The following is a 6000-nucleotide window of genomic DNA, read 5'->3' on the forward strand; positions in this document are numbered from 1 at the left end:
ATGCAGTGAATATCAGTAAAATTTGGTTTAGTCCTTGGAAAAACCACATGAAGCAGTTTCTGTAGTGTAGTGGTTATCACATTCGCTTCACACGCGAAAGGTCCCTGGTTCGAAACCGGGTGGAAACAGTGCTCTTTGACACATTCAGTAAGAACTGTATTTATAACAGATAATAATATTTTGGAAATTCAAATACATGCAGTGAATAGCAGTAAAATTTGGTTTAGTCCTTGCAAAAATCACATGCGGCAGTTTCTGTAGTGTAGTGGTTATCACATTCGCTTTACATGCGAAAGGTCCCCGGTTCGAAACCGGGTGGAAACAATGCTCTTTGACACATTCAGTAAGAACTGTATTTATAACAGTGAATAGTTGCTTTCATAAATGCCTTATTTTGGAAATTCAAAGACATGCAGTGAATATCAGTAAAATGTGGTTTAGTCCTTGCAAAAACCACATGAAGCAGTTTCTGTAGTGTAGTGGTTATCACATTCGCTTCACACGCGAAAGGTCCCCGGTTCGAAACCGGGTGGAAACAGTGCTCTTTGACACATTCAGTAAGAACTGTATTTATAACAGATTATAATATTTTGGAAATTCAAATACATGCAGTGAATATCAGTAAAATTTGGTTTAGTCCTTGCAAAAACCACACGAAGCAGTTTCTGTAGTGTAGTGGTTATCACATTCGCTTCACACGCGAAAGGTCCCCGCTTCGAAACCGGGTGGAAACAGTGCTCTTTGACACATTCAGTAAGAACTGTATTTATAACAGATAATAATATTTTGGAAATTCAAATACATGCAGTGAATATCAGTAAAATTTGGTTTAGTCCTTGCAAAAATCACATGCAGCAGTTTCTGTAGTGAAGTGGTTATCACGTTCGCTTAACACGCGAAAGGTCCCTGGTTTGAAACCGGGTGGAAAACGTGCTTTCTTTCATAAATGCCTTATTTTGGAAATTCAAATACCTTGCAAAAACCACATGCAGCGATTTCTGTAATGTAGTGGTTATCACATTCGCTTAACACGTGAAAGGTCCCCGGTTCGAAACCGGGTGGAAACAGTGCTCTTTGAACACATTCAGTAAGAACTGTATTTATAACAGTGAATAGTTGCTTTCATAAATGCCTTATTTTGGAAATTCAAAGACATGCAGTGAATATCAGTAAAATTTGGTTTAGTCCTTGCAAAAATCACATGCAGCAGTTTCTGTAGTGTAGTGGTTATCACGTTCGCTTAACATGCGAAAGGTCCCCGGTTCGAAACCGGTTGGAAACAGTGCATTCTTTCATAAATGCCTTATTTTCGAAATTCAAATACATGCAGTGAATATCAGTAAAATTTGGTTTAGTCCTTGCAAAAATCACATGAAGCAGTTTCTGTAGTGTAGTGGTTATCACATTTGCTTCACACGCGAAAGGTCCCCAGTTCGAAACCGGGTGGAAACAGTGCTCTTTGACACATTCAGTAAGAACTGTATTTATAACAGATAATAATATTTTGGAAATTCAAATACATGCAGTGAATAGCAGTAAAATTTGGTTTAGTCCTTGCAAAAATCACATGCGGCAGTTTCTGTAGTGTATTGGTTATCACGTTCGCTTTACACGCGAAAGGTCCCCGGTTCGAAACCGGGTGGAAACAGTGCTCTTTGACACATTCAGTAAGAACTGAATTTATAACAGTGAATAGTAGCTTTCATAAATGCCTTATTTTGGAAATTCAAATAAATGATGTGAATATCAGTAAAATTTGGTTTAGTCCTTGCAAAAATCACATGCAGCAGTTTCTGTAGTGTAGTGGTTATCACGTTCGCTTAACACGCGAAAGGTACCTGGTTTGAAACCGGGTGGAAAAAGTGCTTTCTTTCATAAATGCCTTATTTTGGAAATTCAAATACATGCAGTGAATATCAGTAAAATTTGGTTTAGTCCTTGCAAAAACCACACGAAGCAGTTTCTGTAGTGTAGTGGTTATCACATTCGCTTCACACGCGAAAGGTCCCCGCTTCGAAACCGGGTGGAAACAGTGCTCTTTGACACATTCAGTAAGAACTGTATTTATAACAGATAATAATATTTTGGAAATTCAAATACATGCAGTGAATATCAGTAAAATTTGGTTTAGTCCTTGCAAAAATCACATGCAGCAGTTTCTGTAGTGAAGTGGTTATCACGTTCGCTTAACACGCGAAAGGTCCCTGGTTTGAAACCGGGTGGAAAACGTGCTTTCTTTCATAAATGCCTTATTTTGGAAATTCAAATACCTTGCAAAAACCACATGCAGCGATTTCTGTAATGTAGTGGTTATCACATTCGCTTCACACGCGAAAGGTCCCCGGTTCGAAACCGGGTGGAAATAGTGCATTCTTTCATAAATGCCTTATTTTCGAAATTCAAATACATGCAGTGAATATCAGTCAAATTTGGTTTAGTCCTTGCAAAAATCACATGCAGCAGTTTCTGTAGTGTAGTGGTTATCACGTTCGCTTAACACGTGAAAGGTCCCCGGTTCGAAACCGGGTGGAAACAGTGCTCTTTGAACACATTCAGTAAGAACTGTATTTATAACAGTGAATAGTTGCTTTCATAAATGCCTTATTTTGGAAATTCAAAGACATGCAGTGAATATCAGTAAAATTTGGTTTAGTCCTTGCAAAAATTACATGCAGCAGTTTCTGTAGTGTAGTGGTTATCACGTTCGCTTAACATGCGAAAGGTCCCCGGTTCGAAACCGGTTGGAAACAGTGCATTCTTTCATAAATGCCTTATTTTCGAAATTCAAATACATGCAGTGAATATCAGTAAAATTTGGTTTAGTCCTTGCAAAAATCACATGAAGCAGTTTCTGTAGTGTAGTGGTTATCACATTTGCTTCACACGCGAAAGGTCCCCGGTTCGAAACCGGGTGGAAACAGTGCTCTTTGACACATTCAGTAAGAACTGTATTTATAACAGATAATAATATTTTGGAAATTCAAATACATGCAGTGAATAGCAGTAAAATTTGGTTTAGTCCTTGCAAAAATCACATGCGGCAGTTTCTGTAGTGTATTGGTTATCACGTTCGCTTTACACGCGAAAGGTCCCCGGTTCGAAACCGGGTGGAAACAGTGCTCTTTGACACATTCAGTAAGAACTGAATTTATAACAGTGAATAGTTGCTTTCATAAATGCCTTATTTTGGAAATTCAAATAAATGATGTGAATATCAGTAAAATTTGGTTTAGTCCTTGCAAAAATCACATGCAGCAGTTTCTGTAGTGTAGTGGTTATCACGTTCGCTTAACACGCGAAAGGTACCTGGTTTGAAACCGGGTGGAAAAAGTGCTTTCTTTCATAAATGCCTTATTTTGGAAATTCAAATACATGCAGTGAATATCAGTAAAATTTGGTTTAGTCCTTGGAAAAACCACATGAAGCAGTTTCTGTAGTGTAGTGGTTATCACATTCGCTTCACACGCGAAAGGTCCCTGGTTCGAAACCGGGTGGAAACAGTGCTCTTTGACACATTCAGTAAGAACTGTATTTATAACAGATAATAATATTTTGGAAATTCAAATACATGCAGTGAATAGCAGTAAAATTTGGTTTAGTCCTTGCAAAAATCACATGCGGCAGTTTCTGTAGTGTAGTGGTTATCACGTTCGCTTTACATGCGAAAGGTCCCCGGTTCGAAACCGGGTGGAAACAATGCTCTTTGACACATTCAGTAAGAACTGTATTTATAACAGTGAATAGTTGCTTTCATAAATGCCTTATTTTGGAAATTCAAAGACATGCAGTGAATATCAGTAAAATGTGGTTTAGTCCTTGCAAAAACCACATGAAGCAGTTTCTGTAGTGTAGTGGTTATCACATTCGCTTCACACGCGAAAGGTCCCCGGTTCGAAACCGGGTGGAAACAGTGCTCTTTGACACATTCAGTAAGAACTGTATTTATAACAGATAATAATATTTTGGAAATTCAAATACATGCAGTGAATATCAGTAAAATTTGGTTTAGTCCTTGCAAAAACCACACGAAGCAGTTTCTCTAGTGTAGTGGTTATCACATTCGCTTCACACGCGAAAGGTCCCCGCTTCGAAACCGGGTGGAAACAGTGCTCTTTCACACATTCAGTAAGAACTGTATTTATAACAGATAATAATATTTTGGAAATTCAAATACATGCAGTGAATATCAGTAAAATTTGGTTTAGTCCTTGCAAAAATCACATGCAGCAGTTTCTGTAGTGAAGTGGTTATCACGTTCGCTTAACACGCGAAAGGTCCCTGGTTTGAAACCGGGTGGAAAACGTGCTTTCTTTCATAAATGCCTTATTTTGGAAATTCAAATACCTTGCAAAAACCACATGCAGCGATTTCTGTAATGTAGTGGTTATCACATTCGCTTAACACGTGAAAGGTCCCCGGTTCGAAACCGGGTGGAAACAGTGCTCTTTGAACACATTCAGTAAGAACTGTATTTATAACAGTGAATAGTTGCTTTCATAAATGCCTTATTTTGGAAATTCAAAGACATGCAGTGAATATCAGTAAAATTTGGTTTAGTCCTTGCAAAAATCACATGCAGCAGTTTCTGTAGTGTAGTGGTTATCACGTTCGCTTAACATGCGAAAGGTCCCCGGTTCGAAACCGGTTGGAAACAGTGCATTCTTTCATAAATGCCTTATTTTCGAAATTCAAATACATGCAGTGAATATCAGTAAAATTTGGTTTCGTCCTTGCAAAAATCACATGAAGCAGTTTCTGTAGTGTAGTGGTTATCACATTTGCTTCACACGCGAAAGGTCCCCGGTTCGAAACCGGGTGGAAACAGTGCTCTTTGACACATTCAGTAAGAACTGTATTTATAACAGATAATAATATTTTGGAAATTCAAATACATGCAGTGAATAGCAGTAAAATTTGGTTTAGTCCTTGCAAAAATCACATGCGGCAGTTTCTGTAGTGTATTGGTTATCACGTTCGCTTTACACGCGAAAGGTCCCCGGTTTGAAACCGGGTGGAAACAGTGCTCTTTGACACATTCAGTAAGAACTGCATTTATAACAGTGAATAGTAGCTTTCATAAATGCCTTATTTTGGAAATTCAAATAAATGATGTGAATATCAGTAAAATTTGGTTTAGTCCTTGCAAAAATCACATGCAGCAGTTTCTGTAGTGTAGTGGTTATCACGTTCGCTTAACACGCGAAAGGTACCTGGTTTGAAACCGGGTGGAAAAAGTGCTTTCTTTCATAAATGCCTTATTTTGGAAATTCAAATACATGCAGTGAATATCAGTAAAATTTGGTTTAGTCCTTGCAAAAACCACACGAAGCAGTTTCTGTAGTGTAGTGGTTATCACATTCGCTTCACACGCGAAAGGTCCCCGGTTCGAAACCGGGTGGAAACAGTGCTCTTTGACACATTCAGTAAGAACTGTATTTATAACAGATAATAATATTTTGGAAATTCAAATACATGCAGTGAATATCAGTAAAATTTGGTTTAGTCCTTGCAAAAATCACATGCAGCAGTTTCTGTAGTGAAGTGGTTATCACGTTCGCTTAACACGCGAAAGGTCCCTGGTTTGAAACCGGGTGGAAAACGTGCTTTCTTTCATAAATGCCTTATTTTGGAAATTCAAATACCTTGCAAAAACCACATGCAGCGATTTCTGTAATGTAGTGGTTATCACATTCGCTTCACACGCGAAAGGTCCCCGGTTCGAAACCGGGTGGAAACAGTGCTCTTTGACACATTCAGTAAGAACTGTATTTATAACAGTAAATAGTTGCTTTCATAAATGCCTTATTTTGGAAATTCAAATAAATGATGTGAATATCAATAAAATTTGGTTTAGTCCTTGCAAAAATCACATGCAGCAGTTTCTGTAGTGTAGTGCTTATCACGTTCGCTTAATACGCGAAAGGTCCCCGGTTCGAAACCGGGTGGAAACAGTGCATTCTTTCATAAATGCCTTATTTTGGAAATTCAAATACATGCAGT

The sequence above is a fragment of the Salvelinus alpinus genome, chromosome 3 (assembly GCF_045679555.1).
Source record: "Salvelinus alpinus chromosome 3, SLU_Salpinus.1, whole genome shotgun sequence".
Taxonomy (NCBI): domain Eukaryota; kingdom Metazoa; phylum Chordata; class Actinopteri; order Salmoniformes; family Salmonidae; genus Salvelinus; species Salvelinus alpinus.